Raw genomic sequence first — 20,580 nt, forward strand, 5'->3', positions numbered from 1 at the left:
TATGTTTTGTTGTAATATGATAGATAAAGAAATCAGAAGCAGTTTTCTACCTGTAATGCTTACATGGAAAAGTGAAATGCATAACGGCCACTGTTCATGCCCTGCACTAATTGCCAGAGAACATTTTTCTCTGTGACATGGCAATGCAGAAGGTGGTTGTTTATTATTATTATTATTATTATAGCACTACATTTATGTATTAATTTGGGGGGCCACAGAGGCAAATTCTGGTAAAGTATGCTGTACTCAGTCACAAAACTGAATACAGCTCTCAAGATTTTCAGACAGTTAACAGAATTTAGCTATCATGACTTTAATGGCAGCAGAATAAAAACAACTTAAACACTTCAATGCAAATAGAAAAGTATCTGTCTCATCTGAAGTATTCTAAGATATCTGTATTTTCCTTATCTCACTTTGTTTCTGACATAAGTAGATGGACAGATAGACAGATAAATAACCCTCGAAGCATCTCACAGTTCTGATTAGTGACAGGATTCTCACTCAGTGATTTGTAGGGCTTCCTGGTACCTATAACAAGAAAGAAACAGTGTTCTTCTGAAAGAGCAGATCCAGTCTGTTTGCCACCCTTAGTAAAATGATCTAAGAAAAGCAGGAACTTGCAATTTTCTTGAACAGCTGAGAGGAAATTTCCATCAGATAGTTACCCATTTGTGAATGTGGTGGGTTCACCCCATCTGGCAGGTAAGCCCTCACCCAGTTGTTCATTCAATCCCCTCCAGTGGGATGGGGGAGAAAACTGGAAAGATAAAAAAAAAAAAAAAAAAAAAAAAATGTGGATCAAAATAAAGACAGTCTAATAGGTGAAGGGGGTTGGGGGAGAGGGACTGTAATTTAAAAATAAATAAATAAATCCATATGGTACAAAAACAATCACTACTCACCTTTCATCAGCAGACTGATATCCAGCCAGTAATGAGTAATGAGTACTTTGAAAAAACTCACAGCTTCCTCTGAGTGAGAATGAGAAACGGAGGAAGTCTTGACATTGTGTAAGAAACTGTTCAGCAAGAGCTAAAATATCCCTGTGTTATCAACACTGGTCACAGATCCAAATTACATCATCATACGAGATTCTATGAAGAAAATTAAGTCCAACCCAGCCAGATCAAGAACACTGATAAAACCCATAACCACAAAACAGAATATCCGAGACGAAAGGTCAGTGGTGATACTTAGAAGAAATACACAGTCAGCTAATCTAAAGCAGATCAAGTCAGCAAGTTTGCTTTGAAAATGAATTTTCTGTTTGTCAAGAATGCTCAGAACATTTAACATGGTGCTAAGCCATGTGACTGCAGTAATGAAACTGACTCCACTCACTCAGTGGTGAAAGTTTAATAGTCCTAAAAATACATACAAATAAATAAACAAAAATACATAAATAAAAATACATAAATAAATATATATATACATATGTACATATATAATACATATATAAAACAAACAAACAAACAAAAACAAAACAAAAAGCTTACTTTAGAGTTTGGGTTATTTTATTCTAATGAAACTTCTTGTTTACCGTCAGTGAAAAGTTTTGTATATTTTTTTTCCAAATATTTTAATACATAAATATTCGTAAATAAAATCAAAAGATTATAAAAAACCTCCGATTTCTGCATATCCTGATTTTTGTACAACCTATTCCTTATGAAGAAAAGACAACAAAACTAAGATAGGAAAATACACTATTCTGAATGGAAAGCAGAGAGGAAAATTACTGCAAATAGATAAACAGCCACTGTTAATGGAAACAAACATAAGTATTAGGGCTGCTAATGGAAAAAGAACATCCCAAATGTAGAAATATCTCTTTACCTTCTGATCCCTTCCTTATGAATTTCTGATGTTTATTTGGACACATCTTTAATATATGACTCTGTGCTGGATTAACTTTCCAATATAGAGGTAGTTTGCTTACAGATAAACTCACATAAAATAGTAAATCCTCTTTTCCATCATTTGATGGATCTCTTTGTAATTTGGTTTTATTTTGAAAGGGATAATTGATTCAAAACCACTTTTTCTCAAATAAAAAATCAAACAAGGAAACATTATTTGCTATGAATTTTTTAATAGTTAGCCACTTTTCTATGTCTTCGTTTTCACAAATATAAAGAACTTGAGAGCTTGAAATTTATGCTGAAATGTTAGCTTAAAGATGATAAGCTTCAATGTCTAGATGAACACTTCTATATTTAATTTTCCAAATGAGAAATCACTTATTTTGGGTGGTAACTCTGACAAACTTTGCAATCAATATTTCCTATTTAGGATTTTCAGAGCATCATGGTGGGTGCTGGCAGCAGGCAAAATACATATACATGAAGCAAGCAATTGTGCCTTAAGGCAAAGACAGGGACAGGAGGAAGCATTTGATTATTGACATGTTTGATATGTAGCTCCAGTAAGAGCTTACAACTGTATAACTACTGAGGAAAGAAATATGTTATATGCTCTCAGGAAAGCCAACATAGCTAGATGGAGCTTGTATACACAAGGACTTATATCCTTTCATAAGCATATTTTCCTTAATAAGTATGGTCAAAATATGTTTAAAAAATAATCTTTATATGATATTTTATTTAAAACACAATTTACACCAGGTCAACAACCTCCCCTGAATTCAAAGAATGACTGTTCTTCTCCAACCCAAGAGATTCACAATTTTACCATAATTCTATATAACAGATCAACAGCTTCTTGCTAACCTACAATAGCAAATTCAGATAGAGGGGCGTGGTTAATATGTACTGTCCAAGAATAATGACAATATTAACATATTTAGTATAAGCAAATGCATTATTTGTATTAAGATACTCCTCATATAAGTATATAATTAACTTGTGAAAAATAGGAGATTGATGAGAATTTCTACTTTTCCAACTGAATAGAGAGAAAGATTGTTTAATAAAGTAGATTGAGTGTTTAGATACTGTTTAGGCAAGTCTCTTTACCTTCTTATTGACACCAAGTTTAGTGCAGAAGGTGCTCCAGATGCTGGAGCAGAAGTTCCCCTGCAGCCTGTGGAGAGGCTCATGGTGAAGCAAGCTGTCCCCCTGCACCCGTGGAAGGTGACGTACCCCATGGAGTACAGTGGAGCAGGTGCATCTGGCCAGGAGACATCTATGGCCCATGGAGGATCCATGTTGGAACAGTTTGCTCCTGATAGATGGACCCTGTGGTACGCACCCATATTAGAGCAGTTATTGAAGTGAAGAAGTGCTGCCCACACAGGATCAGTTCAGGAAGGACTGCATCCTGTGGGAGGGACACCACTTTGGAGCATGTCGCTTTAAGGGGTGTAGCTGATTAACCGTTACAGGCCCGGTCGGATTCAGAGTACTGAACCAGTTGGACATTCACCAAAAACATGTTAACCGTCTGGGGATCCCGTCAGACATTCACCATCAACTCATTAACGGTCTGGGGGTCCGTTCAGACATTCACCAAAAACGCATTAACCGTCTGGGGGTCTGTTCAGACATTCACCAAAAACGCATTAACCATCTGGGGGTCCGTTTGGACATTCACCAAAAATGCATTAACCGCCTGGGGGTCTGGTTAGATTCAGAACACTGAACTATCACGGATAACAACCCTCACCCTCGTTGCACTTAATGAGAGCTATCACAATGCAATCAAGTATGGTTTATTACAGCAACAGATAATCAGGTTCTTTTGGATTGCCGGTGATAGGGACTGTCTGCAAAAGCAAGCTAGTATGCATGAAATACACAGGTGTTATAGATGTTACAGATGTTACAGATGTTACAGGTGTTATAGATGTTATAGATGTTACAGGTGTTTACAGGTGTCACAGATGTCACAGGTGTCACAGGTGTGCAGCCTAGAAATGAACGCGTTAAAAGGATTAAAGACTCTATAGAGATTTATAAGCAAGTATTCAGATCTCACCCAAAGGCGTCCCAATGGGGGGGGAAGAGAGGCTCAGCCCGTCGACTGATCCCAGGAGTCAGGAGGTCCTAAAGATGTTGTCTTCGGGGTGGTATCTCCCCTGACGGTGGTATCTTCCCTAACATCCCCTCTCTCTTGGGCCAATTTATATTATTTTCTCTCTTTTAGGTGGAGCTGAGTGGCTCTAGTCAAGCACATCTTAGTTATGATTGGTGTAAAGTTTTCCCGTCTCCGTTTAAAGTAATAGGCTCCGAGAAATTCAGGGCGCATGCTCAGTGAGGGGTGGTCACACCTTGGAGGTGGGTAGCTTTTGGGATGGAGGTGTGTTTTGGTATTATAATGATATTATAATGAGCAAAAGTACACTAGGGTACAGCATTTGTCAAAACATGACAGGTCTTTGGCTTAGGGTGGCAAAAAATGCAGCTTTGTGCACAAGAACAATCGAGTCCCCACCTGATTACAGAGCCTAGCCGTGGTGTCTCCACTCCACTCTACGCTCCGTGCTGTTCCTTAGGGCTAGCACACCAAGTTTCCCCAGCGCGATAGCATCTAAGGTTGGGAGCCTAGGAAATGCTCAGGTAATGCAGTTATGCCCTACCCTGAAAGCCTCTTCAATGCTGTACCTTTTCCTTAAAAATGTGAATGTTAGTTTTATTTTCCTAGTTACTTCAAGCATTTACACCACAGAGCAGGGGCAGAGAGTGAAACCACTACACACGTCTAGCAGTATTCCATATCCTGTTCAGTTAGCTTATCACAGGTGAATATATAATCAGTGTCCTAGCCATTTGCCTGAAACACTAACATTCAAAAATGAAGGAAAAGAACAAATACTGTATTTCAGAACTGTATTTTGAAAGACATAAGGCTTAATTATAATAAATAAATAAATCCAACAGAAATATTTACAAGACAAACTGAAATAATAAGTAGGAATTTTGAATCATCAAGGAAGGAATTTTAACATTCACAGTACTAGCTTTTACTGTTGATAAGAAAAAAAAAAATTTGTTGGTTTAGAGCAGACTGAGAATGGATCAAGTAATGTTCCACAGGCATACAGCTGCCATTTGTTAGTAAAGCAAAATTCCCACAGAGTCCAATATATAAAAAATTCCTATTAAAAACCCAATTAAAATACTGTAGGAAGAATAAAGAGATACAACAGTAATGTTTAAGAGAAAATTATACTTTTTACATGTTTACATTTTTAAAAGGCATTATTGTTTTGATGAAGTTTGACTCATTTGTAGAACAGTCTGGATAATAATATTAGTTACATGTATTTTTTCGGTAAGCTTGAAAACTGAAAATGGTGAATTCTGTAGCATGTTCTGTGGGACTGTAAATGAAAAGATCTTAGGGACAGTATTTTCCTAGGAATGGGAAAAATCTAAGTTCACTGGTAGTAAAGTCCATAACAAGGAAACAAACAAACAAATGAGAAAAACAAATAAAATGAAAAAACAACCAACTAACAAACAAACTCTAATAAATTCTTTAAGTCATTTTTACTTGGCGTTGTAACTGGTTAAATTAATCCAGAGCCTACATTATATTTTGACCTCCATGTGATCTTAGTTTTATTCCACAGAGACATGTTGATGTTTTCCATCTGTAATCAAAGGGAACTAGTTTAACACCAGTCAGTGAGGACTTTTTTTGTGTTTGTTTGTTTGTTTTGATTTGTAGTTTTATTTTGTTTTGTTTTTCTGGCCAAGGTACAACTCATTGCGTAACTTTGTTTACCAATTAAAGTTACAAAAGTAACTTTACATTAAAGTTGCTAACACTTTCTTATTAAATGCCCTAATTTCCCTTCCTTGTGCTTTATATTTTAGAAGGTAAAATTATTATTATTTTTACATAGTTTTCTTTTCTTTTTCTTTTTTTTTTTCTTTCTTTTTTTTTTTTTGTCTATTGCTTTTCAGATTGTATTTTTATCTGTGAACTTTTAAATATATTATTTGAAATAGCTATTATTTTTCTTCTATACAAATTTTAATTGGTTTAGATTATTTCATAAACTGTAGTGTAAAAGAAGTTGAGATTTCATTTCTCTTAATTTTTACTTATTCACATCTTTAGTACATCAACTGTTTTTAGTCTTTTAAAAGATATCCAGCCTACACATTTTCTCCTTGTCCACAGTCTCAACAGTGTGAAGTTTCCTGTTTTTGTTAGTGGTGGTGGTTTGGCTTGCTTTTCACCTTTAATAAAAGAACAATATTACCTGAAACATTCAAATATGCAGAAATTAAATCTTAAGGTATATTGGAAATCTATTTAAGTGGATGTGTTTAGTTAATCTTTTATAGCTGCCAGGAACCAAACTTCTCTCACTTCCCCTTCCTCACCTGAACAGGAAGAAAAAAAAATAATAAATCAAGATAAGGACAGCAAGATTGCTTACTAATTACTGTCACAGGCAAAACAAACCCAACTTCAAGGAGATTAATTTAATTAATTGCTAATTAATAATAGAATAAGATAGAAACAACAATCAAATTAAAAAAAAATAAATAACTCATGTTCCAATGTGGTGTCCATCCCATGGGATTCAGTTCTTCATTAAAAGCTCCAGCATGGCCTTCAATAACTGACCAAGTAGGGACCATTCTACAGGGTGCAGCCTTTCAGGAACTGACTGCTCAATCGTGGGGCCCCCACGTACCACAGCTACTGCTCCGTCATGGGCTCCTCTCCATAGGCTGGAATTCTGGCCAGGAGCCTGTTCCAGCATGTGTTCTCAGTGGACTACCTCTTCCTTTAGGGCATATCCACTTTCTCCTGCAGGTCTTTGACAGGCTTCAGTGTGGTGCTCCAGCATGGTCCCCCCTGAGCCACAAGGAGGACAACCCACCACTGTGTTCTACATGGACTGCTTCAGTGCTTGGAGCACATCTTCTAACTCCTTTAACTGCATATTGGTTTCTCTCACAGTTTTTCCTTCCTCTCTCATAGCCACTTTGCCACATTTTTTTTTCCCTTTCCTAAATCTGCTTTCACAGAGGCACAACCACTGTCTCTCATTGGCTTTGGACAGTGGTAAGTCTCTTTCTGAGCTGGCTGGATCTAGCTCTTACCTATTTATTATTTAGGCATTTATTATCTAACATTTAGAATGAGCTGCTCAGGGAAATGTCTGAGTCACCATCCCTGGAGGTCTTTAAAAGATGTTTAGATGTACAGCTTAGTGATATGATTTAGTGGAGGACTTGTTAGTGTTAGGTCAGAGGTTGGACTCAATGATCTTGAGGTCTCTTCCAACCTAGATGATTCTATGATTCTGTGAACATGGAACAGCTCCTGGACTCTTCTCACTGTGAGTGTGCACACACGCAAACACACATACTACCAAAACTTTGTCACGTAAAGCCAGTGGATTAAAACATAACAAAAATGTATCATCTATTCTTAAGCATGTATTTTTCCTATTAAATTATCGGTTGAACAGTTATATTTTTCTTTATTGAAAGGCCATCATAGTCAAAGAAGAAACTATAGATGGATAATTAGAGTTAGGTCAGGCATTCCCGGTGTGTACAGTGATTATGGAAATGAAAACCTTTTAATCTCTTAATTTTCAGCAGCGTTTAGCACTGAAATGCAAATGTTGGTGTTATTGACTAATCCTCATCTTGTCTGCATTTTCTGTTCCTCACAATTCTACACAGAACGGTTAAAATAAACCAAATCAGATTCTGGGAAATGGTGTATATTTGAAGTAAAAGTGATATGATTATGCATGTGGTATAATGGTTTATACAAGTAACTCAACACATATCAAGTGACAAGGAATTTCAAATTTACAGTAAATAAGTAGATGGATAAAATACTAATATGTTCCCCGTAGATGATAAATGCATAGTACTGAGGGTAAAATTACCTCATTAATATTTCAGAAAATAAATTATATGAAAAGGATTGGAGTTAAGAAAAAACAAAAGTCTTTTTCTAAAATGAATGAAGTTGTTTTATCTCTAGACAAAGAATACTCATCTCAGATGATGTCTCCTTGGCAATCTTCAAAAATGTGCTAAATATCTGAAATGAACTAACTCATTTATTTGAAGAACATATTCTTCATAAAAGATAGTGTTGTTTTATAATTAATTTCTATTAGTTAAAAATGTTTTTTTTTTTATTATTTAAAATTATGTATGTTCTAGTATACTATACACTGAAATATGATAATATATAATAAGAGATATAAGAGATATAATACTAAGAGATATAATAATAAGAGATAATAATAGGAGATATGTAAAGCTGAAATAATGGATACAAGATTGTTGTCAGTGTCAATATTGTTCTCTATTGTGTCCTAAGAAAACAATCTTCTCACTCTTTATTCTAGGTACTTGTATTCTCTCTATTGTACATAACTGTGTAGTGAACCATAACTGTGTAGTAGGTGTTGACAGAAACAATTTTTTTTTTTTTTTTTGACAGGGAGACTTTCATTTTTCTCAGTTCAAGAGGAAGGAAAGAAGACAATGTAGTGTTCAGGAGATAAGGTTTAAAATCAAAATGTAGTCTTTTAGTCTTCTATGCAATGTTTATTTATTTATTTATTTATTACACAAAACAGACAATAGAATATTCTTGTGATAGTTTCTTGCATCCTGTACTGATATTTAAATGAAGATTATCTGTACAAAAATATGCCTATGATTCTTGGTTTCAACAATATCTAGTAATATGAATGTATTATGAAGTAATTTTTATTTTGATCTACCTATGTCTACTTAGTCCTTGCTAAAAGAGTCAGAAACATTTCCATAGCCTAAACAAAATTTAAACTTCAAATTTTAGATTTTCATACATACAATATAGTTATATTAACAACATTCTCTTTAAGAAATATATTAAGTAATCAAGACATCCTGTTCTCCTCTCATCATCCTTACCTACAGTAAGTTGAAATATATATATATATTTGAATTTTCACTATAAAAAATATGTTTATTAACATTTAACCATGCTTTTGGTTCTTTTCTCATATATTTTGACATGTATCTCAAAGCAATGGGAGCTGAGAATATAGTTTGCCATATGATATTTTAGCTAACTGGATTAACCATTGAAATGCATCATTATGTGTGCTAAAAACCTGAGTCTCTGACATGGCAAGGTATTAAATTATTTTTTATATACAGAATAAAGTGATTTTCTGGTAACAAAAGTCATAGCATGACTGTCTAGATAAATTACCAAAATTGCTGTGTGAATTGGTTTTGAGAATAATCTTTCAGTAACACTGCCAGAGACAGGATATTAGTGTTAATGAACCAATAATCTGTGTAAATGAAGTAAATTGTCTGAAATAAATTGTGTGCTGATTTACAGTGCTGGATCAAAAAAATTACAAATTGCATTGTATTACTTGATGCAATTGGAGTGTCTTCTATAGAGCATTGTTAATAGTTATTTTACATCAATCAATTGTTAATCTTGTGGATGAATTATCCTAAATTATAATTATATATTAAATATATATATTGATTTAATCTACTGCAGTACAATAGAAAATAATAATAATAATAATAGTTATTACAGTTATTTTACTCCATTTCCAAAGCAAAATAGGTGGATTTCTTCACTGTAGATCAGTTTACAATAGTTGGCACTGTGAAAATAACTCTTTCAGAATAGGCTGGAGAAATGGGACAACAGGATTCTCATGCATTTCAGGGAATGGAAATGTCATATCCTTCACCAGGTCTGTGATACAACTGTTTGAAAAGCAGCTGAACAGAAAAAGACCTAGGTGTCCTAGTGGATGACATATTGACCATGAGGCAGCGATAAGGCCTTGCAGCAAAGGTGGCCTGTAGTATCCTGGGCTGGATTGCAAATATCATTACCAACAAGACAAGGGAGGTGACCCTTCTCCTCTATACAGCACTGCTAAGGTCAAATCTAGAGTGCTGGGTCTAGTTCTGTGCTCTTCAGAACATTTTATTTCCCCTCTTCTACTCCCCTCCCCTCCCCAACAAGAGCAAGTATAGAGTCCTGCACCTGGGAAGGAACAACCACATGTATCAGTACAGGCTGGGGGATGACCTGCTGGAGAAGAGCTCTGAGGAGAAGGACCTGGGAGTCCTGGTGGACGACAGGTTGACCATGAGCCAACAGTGTGCTCTCCTGTCCAAGAAGGCCAATGAGATCCTGGCGTTCATTAAAAGGAGTGTGGCCAGCAGGTCGAGGGAGGTGATCCTCCCCCTCTACTCTGCCCTGGTCAGGCCTCACCTGGAGTACTGTGTCCAGTTCTGGGCTCCCTGCTACAAGAAAGACAGGGATCTCCTGGAAAGAGTCCAGCAGAGGGCCACAAAGATGATACGGGGCCTGGAGCATCTTCCCTATGAGGAAAGGCTGAGAGACCTGGGTCTGTTCAGCCTGGAGAAGAGAAGACCGAGAGAGGATCTTATCAATGTTTACAAGTATCTTTAGTGGGAGACAGTGGGATTTGGTCAGCCTCTTTTCAGTGGTTTGTGGGGATAGGACAAGGAGCAATGGCCTAAAAATGGATCTCAGGACGTTCTGCACCAACATGCGAAAGAACTTCTTCATGGTAAGGGTGACAGAGCACTGGAACAGGCTGCCCAGGGAAGTTGTGGAGTCTTCTTCTCCGGAGATATTCAAGGCCTGTCTAGACATCTACCTGGGCAGCCTGCTCTAAGGAACCTGCTTTGGCAGGGGGGTTGGATCTGATGATCTGTCGAGGTCCCTTCCAACCCCTTCAATTCTGTGATTCTATGATTCTGTGAAGCTGGAAGGTACCTCTGGAGATGGTTTTATCCAACTGTCATGCTCAAATCAAGGTCACCTTGAGCAAGTTGCTCAGGACCATGTCCAGTTGGGTCTTGAGTATCTCTAAAGATAAAAACACCACGACCCTTCTGGGCAACCTTATAAAGTGTTTAATCACCAACATACTAATGAACATTTTTTTCTTCTGTTTAAACAGAATGTCAGTTTGTACCATTGCCTCCACTGGGAGCAGTCTATTTCAGTCTTTTTTACTCATCTCTATCAGGTATCTACAAGTACTGAAAAGATGCCTCTTGAGCCTTCTATTACCCAGGCTAAATAATCCCATATTTCACAGTCTTTCCTTTTATGATAGATGTTTCACTCCCTTAATCATTATCATGGTCATTCACTGGACTTTTTTCCTGTAGGTCCATATCTGCTTGTACCTGGGAGGTCAGAAACGGACACAGTACTCCAGATGTGGCTTTACCAGGCCTTAAAGAAAGGATCATCAACCCTGACATCCTGGTAACATTTGTGCCTCCCAGGATACTGTTGGCCACCTCTGCTGTAAGCACATGTTGGTCCCTCATGACCAATGTGTTCTGCAAAGCTGTTTTCTGTTCATTTAGCTCTGAGGCTGTCCTGCTTATTCATCACCAGATACAGGGCTTAGCATTACCTTTTGTTGAACATTCTTACTGGTCTATTTCCCCAGCCTATTGTGTCCCTTTCCCTAATAATGAAGACTATTTTGTGTCCAGTTAAAACACCACAAGTTCAAAAATAGAGTATTTTGAAATTGAAATATACAGGAAGTATTCTTAAATAAGTACATTCTGATTATACACAGAAAATATGAAGGACATATGAAATTATAAGAAAGCATATGGTCAAAAATTGAATAAAATAAGAAGTGTAAGAGAACATGTATGTGTATGAACAGCAAAAGATTAAATTTATTAGGCTTGTTATTCATTACAATACTCATCCAGTAAATATATAAATCAAGTAGTCTTCCTTTTCTCTTAATTTCAGATTAATATTCTTATACATTTCCTCCTAAATAATAATATTTTTAATTATTATTTTTTTAATGAAGGAAACTCGTGGTCATATTGATACAACCTGTTTTTTTGTTGTTGTTGTTTTGTTTTGTTTTGTTTTTTTCCCCTACTATCAATTCTTTTATAATAGATGTATTCAGAATAAATGACATGCTGGTACTGAAATAAAGAATAAATATTTGGTTATCTGCTGCAAAATTAATCTATCAAACTGGACAGTCTGGAAGCTGTTTTGTTGCAGTTCCTGGAAGACTATCTTGATTAATAGAATAGAAGAAATCGTTATGGAACAGCTATCTTAGGTATCTTCAGAGGCAAGTTAATGAACATCTGAAATTAGAAGGTAATATAGGTAAGAGTAATGGCATAAAAAAATAATAAAATAAAGAAGGAAGGAAGGAAGGAAGGAAGGAAGGAAGGAAGGAAGGAAGGAAGGAAGGAAGGAAGGAAGGAAGGAAGGAAGGAAGGAAGGAAGGAAGGAAGGAAGGAAGGAAAGAAGGAAGGAAGGAAGGAAGGAAGGAAGGAAGGAAGGAGAGAAAAATGACACAGAAAAGGCTGAAGTTCTCAGTCCTGTCTTCACCTCCACTTTTAAGGACAAGTTCAGCTTCCCGGTCTCTATGGGAAGAAACAACCATGAAGAAGATTGTGGATCTCCAATAACAGTGTAGGGTTGAAGTTAGTACCATGGATTTACCTGCCATTCAGTAGGTAAAGAATTTGCTGCATGGTCACACTCAAAGAATTGTGGTCAATGGTTCAGTGTCCAGGTGGAGATCCGTAACAAGTGGTATTCCTCATGGGTCAGTATTGGGACCGTCCCCGTTTAACAGTTGGTGACATGTACTGTGGGATTGAGTGCACTTTCAGCAACTTTACTGATGACACCAAACTGTGTGGTGCAGTCAACACACTGGAGGGAAGGGATGCCATCCAGAGGAACCTTAACAGGCTTGAGAGGTGAGCCTTTGTGAACTTCATGAAGTTCAGGAAGGCCAAGTGCAAGGTCTTGCATCCAGGCTGGGGTAATCCCAAGCTCAAATACAGGTTGGGTAAAAAATGGATTTAGGTAGCCCTGAGAAGTACCTGGAGGTGCTGGTTGACAAGAAGCTTTACATGAGCTTGCAATATGTACTTGCAGGCCAGAAAACCAACCTTATCCTGTGTTACATCAAAAGAAGCATGGCCAGTAGTTCAAGGGAGGTGATTCTCCCCCTCTACTCTGCTCTTTTGAGACCCCACCTGGAGTACTGTCTTCAGCTCTGGGGCCCCCAGCACAAGAAGGACACAGAAGTATTAGAATGAGTCCAGAGAAGGGCCACAGAGATGATCAAAGGGCTGGAGCACCTCTCCTATGCGGACAGGCTGAGGGAGTTGAGGTTGTCCTCTGGAGAAGAGAAGGCTCTGGGGAGACCTCATTGCAGCCTTCCAGTACCTGAAGGGGACCTACAGGAAAGCTGGGACAGGACTCTTTGTTAGGGAAGAGAGTAGATTTAGATTAGATATAAGGAAGAAATTCTTTACTCAGAGGGTGGTGAGGTGATGCAACATATTGCCCAGAGACATGGATGCCCCATCCCTGGAGGTGCTGAAGTCCAGGTTGGATGGGGCTTTGAGCGACCTGGAAGGTGTCCTTGCCCATGGCAAGGTGAGTGGCATCAGATGATCTTTAAAGTCCTTTGCAATCCAAACCCTTCTATGATTCTATGGTTCTATGATAACTAGTAGATAAACAGAAAATTGTAAATGTGACATATTTGAGTTTTATGGGGCCTTTTATTGTTCCACATGTTTTATATATCATATTTGCATTGCTACCTTTGCATTAAATAAGTAACATCTATTTGGTTTGTAAATGAATACCTGTAGTTCCTTAGCCATCATGACAGTCTTCCTTTTATGTGGATTTGGTAGGATTAGTTCACAACATTTAACTCTTTGTTTTGCACCATTGTAACCTGTAGTAAGCAAAATCAACAACCCAAAATGGAAACACTAAAAAGAGAAAAAACACCATTATCTGCCTAGAAACAGTCAAGTGTCAACCAACAAGAAAATTTTATCTATTAGCCAAATTAATACTGGTTCATTGGAACAATCCAGATGCACCTAGCACAGAACATAATGAAAAGAAGCCAGACACAGTGTTTGGACTGTGTGGTAACTACAAAAAAGCAGCACCTGGGACTGTGTAGCTCATGCCTTGTTGCCCAAAATCTCTAGGGCCTTACAGACCACCTTCTTTTTTGGATCTAAATTGTACACACAGGTACAAGATTAAGGAAAACCACCCATGGGAGCTCAGGAGATATACATACGCATGCACAGGTGGGTCTGAGTGCATATGTGTCTGCATGCAAAACCTTGTCTATAAATCTCAAGGATAGTGTTCTTGTACTATAAGACAGCCATGATCTGTTTTGCTGTTCTGCCACACAGTCATTGATGCATGGCACAACTGAAAGCTGTGAGCACTGAAATTTTAAAAGTGTATTCAGAGCTTGTGACACACACTCAAATAGTTCATTCAAACTATTATATGTTCTGAATCCTAGTATACTTCATATTTTCATGAGTGAATTGAATAGTAAGATAATTCATTTTCTTATACATTTTATACAGAACATAAAACCTGAAATGTTTAGGTAATTCTTAGCAGGCTGAAAAACATGCTTACCAGTCAATCTCAGTAAACATAAAAAATAATTCAAAAATGTGAAAATGAAAATAAAAATAAATAAATAAATAAAATAAGTATTACAAGAAAGAAGCAAAATTCAAAAACAGGAAGAAATAACTACAAAAGATGTTTTAAATAAAAAATATGTCAGAAGTTTAATGGCCAAAACCAGAGACTAAATAACTCAACAAATCTTTTGTATATAATTATCTCAGAAGCATAAAGGACCACAAATGGAAATGAAGTCTGCAGAGGAAATAAAAAGGAAAAAAAATCAACTATAAAATATATTAATATATGTAATATATTACAGCTAATAATTAATCACACATACAGTGAGTGTCAAAAATGGGAAGAGAAGAGACAACATGAACTTTTGGAGAAATATGATTTTTGAATCTTTTATCTTAAAATACCTCTTTTGGGGTACCAATTAAAAAGCATGAAATGTTTAGGGCTGCATCAGAACAGTTCTTGACTGCAGAAATTTTTGTAAGTCTGTTTTCACAACACTGATGATTATATCTGACATTATAGCTACTTATTTTAACATGTATATTTTCTGTATCAATAAATAAATAAATAAACTATATATTCAATATTGATTTAATATGACAGATATTCAGTGAACAAATTCCAATGTCATTTAGAGCCCCACAGGCAGCACTTGAGAAAAGATTTCAGTATGTTATTTATTATGTAAGCAGTAATTTGTTTATAAATTATCTAAGAAAAGCTAATGTGGACTGACTTAAGTGAATCATAGGCAGCTAGAAGGTCCACAGAATACACTGAGAATTAATTTGATGTCTGAGAACATATGCAGTCAAGAACTGAATAAAATTACTGTTTTCCTTTGGTTGCCAATCTTAATGTGGCCTTCAATGACAAGCATGCAGAAAAATTTGGAAGTGTAAAAGAGAAGGATGATAAGTACAAAGAGTTATAATGATTTATGTTCACTAAAAAAAAATAAATAAATAAAAATAAATCAAACAATATGTAGTGAAATATTTGATAATTTTACTTAAGTGTCATTGGAATATTAGAAGTTACATTACTCTAAAATGAATTGGTACGTTTGGCAGAATAGAGCTAGTACTGCTCTATTTTGTAACTCTTATCACTACTACAGTCAGCAAGGGAAAAAAAATATTTTATATATCAAATAAATAAATAAGTAACCGGATGATAATAATAACAACAACAATTTACAGAGTATTTTGTTTACACTATTATTTGTGTTGAATTGATTAGTGATGCTTTAAAATTCACAATTTCTTTGGAGTTTTCTATGTTATTTAAAACATATATAAAAACATAGATTAATAATAATCTGATTCATCACTTTTGACCTACCAAAATGAAATTCTACATACATTTCATATCAAGTAAATATGAGATCCAACTTGTTACTGTTACTGATCTTTACTAAAAATAAAAATAATTAAAAAAAAAATCTAATCTTTTAGCATTATTATTACATTAAAGAAAAGTAAGGAGTATTGATATATAGTTATGTTAATAATGCATTTATACTGTTGTTTTTGTTATACATTTCTTGAGCTAAGGTGTTTTTCTGTTTGTTTGTTTGTTTGTTTTTTCTTCCTAATAGGATCAATTATTGTCATGATTAATTACGTCCTTAATTAATTAAGTCTGAAATAAGGTTACACAAGTATATATCCATACAAGTTCAACATACTTATTTTATACTGTTGTGGTTTCACACTGATAGGCAGCTAAACTCCACAACACTGCTGTCTCATTTTCCCCTCAAAAATACAGAGGGAGAAAATATAATGAAAAAAGCTTGTGGATTGAGGTAACGATATCATTCACCAATTATCATCATAGGTAAAACTATGATGATAATTAAGAGAATAATGCATGTTATTGTCAATTAATAACAGTAGAGAGCAAAGAGAGTTAAAACCAAACTAAAACTGCCTTGTCCCCATCCACCCTCTTCTAATTTATCTCGTTGAACAGCACAAGGAAAGGGGAATAGATGCTGCAGCCTGTCCATAATGCTTTGTCTCTGATGTTCCTTTTTCTTCACACTCCTCTGGAGTTCCAGCATGGGGTCCTTCTTTGAAAGACTACATCTCTGGGAAGTAGTCTTTCCCAAATTGATTCTCGATGTTCCCATAGACATCAGTTGTTCAAGAACTGCTCCAGTATGGGTCTGTACTAAGGAGTGCAGTCATAGAATATCATAGAATAGAATATCATATCATAGAATAGAATATACCCAGTACCCTGAGCTGGTGGAAGGGGATGGGGAGCAGGATGTGGCCCTCACTATCCACGAAGAAATGGTTGGTGACCTGCTACGGCACTTGGATGTGCACAAGTCGATGGGGCCGGATTGGATCCACCCAAGGGTACTGAGAGAACGGGCAGAGGAGCTGGCCAAGCTGCTTACCATCATTTATCAACAGTCCTGGCTATGGGGGAGGTCCCAGTTGACTGGTGGCTCGCAAACATGACGCCCATCTACAAGAAGGGCTGGAGGGCAGACCCGGAGAACTATAGACCTGAGAGTTTGACCTCAGTGCCAGGGAAGCTCATGGAGCAGATTATCATGAGAGTCATCACGCAGCACTTGCAGGGCAAGCAGGCAATCAGGCCCAGTCAGCATGGGTTTATGAAAGGCACGTCCTGCTTGATGAACATGATCTCCTTCTATGACAAAGTGACACGCTGGGTGAATGAGGGAAAGGCTGTGGATGTGGTCTACCTTGACTTCAGCAAGGCTTTTGACACCGTCTCCCACAGCATTCGCCTCAAGAAACTGGCTGCTCTTGGCTTGGGCTGGTGCACGCTTCGTTGGGTTAGAAACTGGCTGGATAGCCGGGCCCAAAGAGTCGTGGTGAATGGAGTCAAATCCAGTTGGAGGCCAGTCACTAGTGGCGTTCCCCGGGGCTCTGTGCTAGGGCCAGTCCTCTTTAATATCTTCATCAATGATCTGGATGAGGGGATTGAGTGCACCCTCGGTAGGTTTGCAGATGACACCAAGTTAGGTGCATATGTCGATCTGCTCGAGGGTAGGAAGGCTCTGCAGGAGGATGTGGATAGGCTGCACCGATGGGATGAGGTCAGCTGTATGAAGTTCAACAAGGCCAAGTGCCAGGTCCTCCACCTATGGCACAATAACCCCAAGCAGAGCTACAGGCTGGGAGATAAGTGGTTGGAGAGCTGCCAGGCAGAGAAGGACCTGGGAGTGATGGTGGATAGTCGGCTGAATATGAGTCAGCAGTGTGCTCAGGTGGCCAAGAAGGCCAACAGCATCCTGGCTTGTATCAGAAGCAGTGTGGCCAGCAGGTCTAGGGAAGTGATTGTCCCCCTGTACTCAGCTCTGGTGAGGCTGCACTTTGAGTACTGTGTTCAGTTTTGGGCCCCTTGCTACAAGCAGGACATGGAGGTGCTCGAGCGAGTCCAGAGAAGGGTGACAAAGCTGGTGAGGTGTCTGGAGAACAAGTCCTACGAGGAGCGGCTGAGGGAGCTGGGCTTGTTCAGCCTGGAGAAGAGGAGGCTCGGGGCGACCTTATCGCTCTTTATAAGTACATTAAAGGAGGCTGTAGCGAGGTGGGGGTTGGTCTGTTCTCCCACGTGCCTGGTGACAGGATGAGGGAGAATGGGCTTAAGTTGTGCCAGGGGAGTTTTAGGTTGGATCTTAGGAAGAACTTTACCGAAAGGGTTGTTAGACATTGGAACAGGCTGCCCAGGGAAGTGGTGGAGTCACCATCCCTGGAAGTCTTTAAAAGATGTTTAGATGTAGAGCTTAGGGATATGGTTTAGTGGGGACTGTTAGTGTTAGGTCAGAGGTTGGACTCAATGATCTTGAGGTCTCTTCCAACCTAGAAATTCTGTGATTCTGTGATTCTGTAATATTGGTATTGGAAGGGACCCACAAGGGTCATCGAGTCCAGCTTCTGGGTCTCCAAGTCCTTCAGGAACAGACTACTCCAGCATAGGTCCCCCATACACTGGAGCTTCTGGCAGCCCACCTGCTCTCCACAGGTCCCTCTCCAGTCTGGAGTCTGTTTCTGCGTGGGCTGTCCATGGGCTGAAGACTCCTTCAGGCCAGATCTACCTGCCCCGGTACGGGCTTTTCAAAGAGCTGCAGTGTGGATATCTGCTCTGCCATGGTACACCATGGGCTGCAGAGGAACTCTTGCTGGAGCACCTTCTCTCCCTCCTTCTTCACTGATCTTAGTGTCTGCAGAGTTATTTAGGTCTATATTTTCTCACTCCTCTCTCATTTCTGTTCCTACAGAAGTTTTTCCTTTCATAAATATGGTGTCAGAGACATACAACTAGTGTTACTCATTGGCTCACTTTTGTCCAGTGGTGGGTCCTTTTAGGAGCCAGCTGGAACTGGCTCTGATCTAACATGGGACAGCTTCTGGATTCTTCACAGATGCCAGCCCTTCTGCTAACAAAACCTTACCACATAAACACAATACAAATATTTGCACTTTACTCAAAAAATGTTACATTTTGTAGTGCAAATATGATTGCACTCTGCTTGCTCTGAAAAACTGAGAATGAAAAAATGCTGTTTCTTTTATTTTTTTTCTTTTTTTTTTTTTTTGAGTCCTGCTATTAGCAATATGAATTTTTAACTATATTCAAGTATAATTAATATATTTCTAAGATCATCTGTCTAAATGTCATAAGAACTGCTGTAACAAATGTTTTTTGATATTTTCCTAGCTTTCTTAATGTACAAAGTACAATATTTGTCTTTGCATTGCCAATAGGATCTTATATTATGATTGTTATTTGTCATGATGTCTAATGATGAGAAAAAAAAAAAAAAAAAGCTATATATGAACCTTCTGTTAGCAAAGTAGAACTTCAAGATGGACTTTATTTATTTATTTATTTATTTATTTATTTATTCATTCAATAAGGTGACATTTTAATGAAATAAAACAAATCCTAATGTTTAGGATCCTAAATCTTAAACACAAACAGCAGAGAAGTCATAATTAAAACAATAAAAAAATAAAGAAAAAAAATTTAATAGCTGAATATATTTTAGCAGGTGTCAAATTATATTTAACATGAGAAACTGCTGGATTTACTTAGTAAGAGTGGCATATACTTTAGTTCAGATTATGGTTTACTTAATAAAGCCAGTTTATATTTTTTATTATGCTCTTTAACTTCTCTCATTTATTACTCAGCTATAGTAATGTTTGTGAAGGAACTACTTACTTTGAATAGGTGAGAGGACTAGATTTCTCATTAAATACCCATGTAATTTCTAGAGCATATGTAAATTTGGAGTCCTTGGCTTCACCAAGGTCCTCTGACCTATTTGGTGCACTGTCTCTGCAAAAAATATGAGATAAAAAGCTTCCAAGATGAGTAAAGTTTATTTTTCAGGGCTTGATTCCTCCAGCACATTCTCAAAGCTGTTCCTCAAGGTTTAGTATCATCAGTAAATCTCTATATAGATGTTAATTTTCTAGTGATTTGTTTATTTATTTTATTTTATAGAATTAATATCTATCTTCAAGAATATTAGAAGAGTTAACCATTTGATATATTATAGGGTGTATACTAGGATTACTGATTTTTATTTATTTATTGATATTCCGGAAGGTAGAAATTTCTGTAATTGTCTCAGATTAATAGTAATATAATAGACTATGTTCACCAGAGTTTTGTTTTAAATTCTCTGTTCTAAGAAGAGGACAAAAAGGAAAACAGTATTATTTTATTTTATTTTATTTTATTTTATTTTATTTTATTTTATTTTATTTTATTTTATTTTATTTTATTTTATTTTATTTTATTGTATTTTATTTATCTTTCATTTTTTATTGCAGTTTATGAACAAAATATAAAAATACAGAAAATATTATATACTCTACATATTTCTAGGCCAGAGAAGCCAAATTGTTACAAGCATCAGATAATCCACTTACCATATAAAAACAAAACAAATAAACAAACAAATTTCTTCCTTTAATATAGGGCTAAGTACAAAACCGTTTATTAAATAACAGCTTATGAATGATTTGTCTTCTCTGAAAAAATGTGCCTCAGCACTTGTTTATTGAAATGATGTTAATTTCAAAGCAGCCTGTAGATAGGGAAGTTATTCTTCTCAAGCTC

At 36.9% G+C, this 20,580-nt stretch overlaps 1 long non-coding RNA gene across 1 annotated transcript; it reads right to left on the minus strand.

Moving 5' to 3' along the window:
* Positions 1-297: 297 nt before the first annotated feature.
* On the minus strand, positions 298-1,080 carry LOC311430056. The gene is made up of 3 exons (XR_014688524.1): positions 906-1,080; positions 669-760; positions 298-531 (listed from the first exon to the last, which is right to left on the minus strand). It is a non-coding gene; the product is annotated as an uncharacterized lncRNA (long non-coding RNA).
* Positions 1,081-20,580: the final 19,500 nt, after the last annotated feature.

The sequence above is a fragment of the Aythya ferina genome (genome assembly GCF_964211825.1).
Source record: "Aythya ferina genome assembly, chromosome: 1".
NCBI lineage: Eukaryota > Metazoa > Chordata > Aves > Anseriformes > Anatidae > Aythya > Aythya ferina.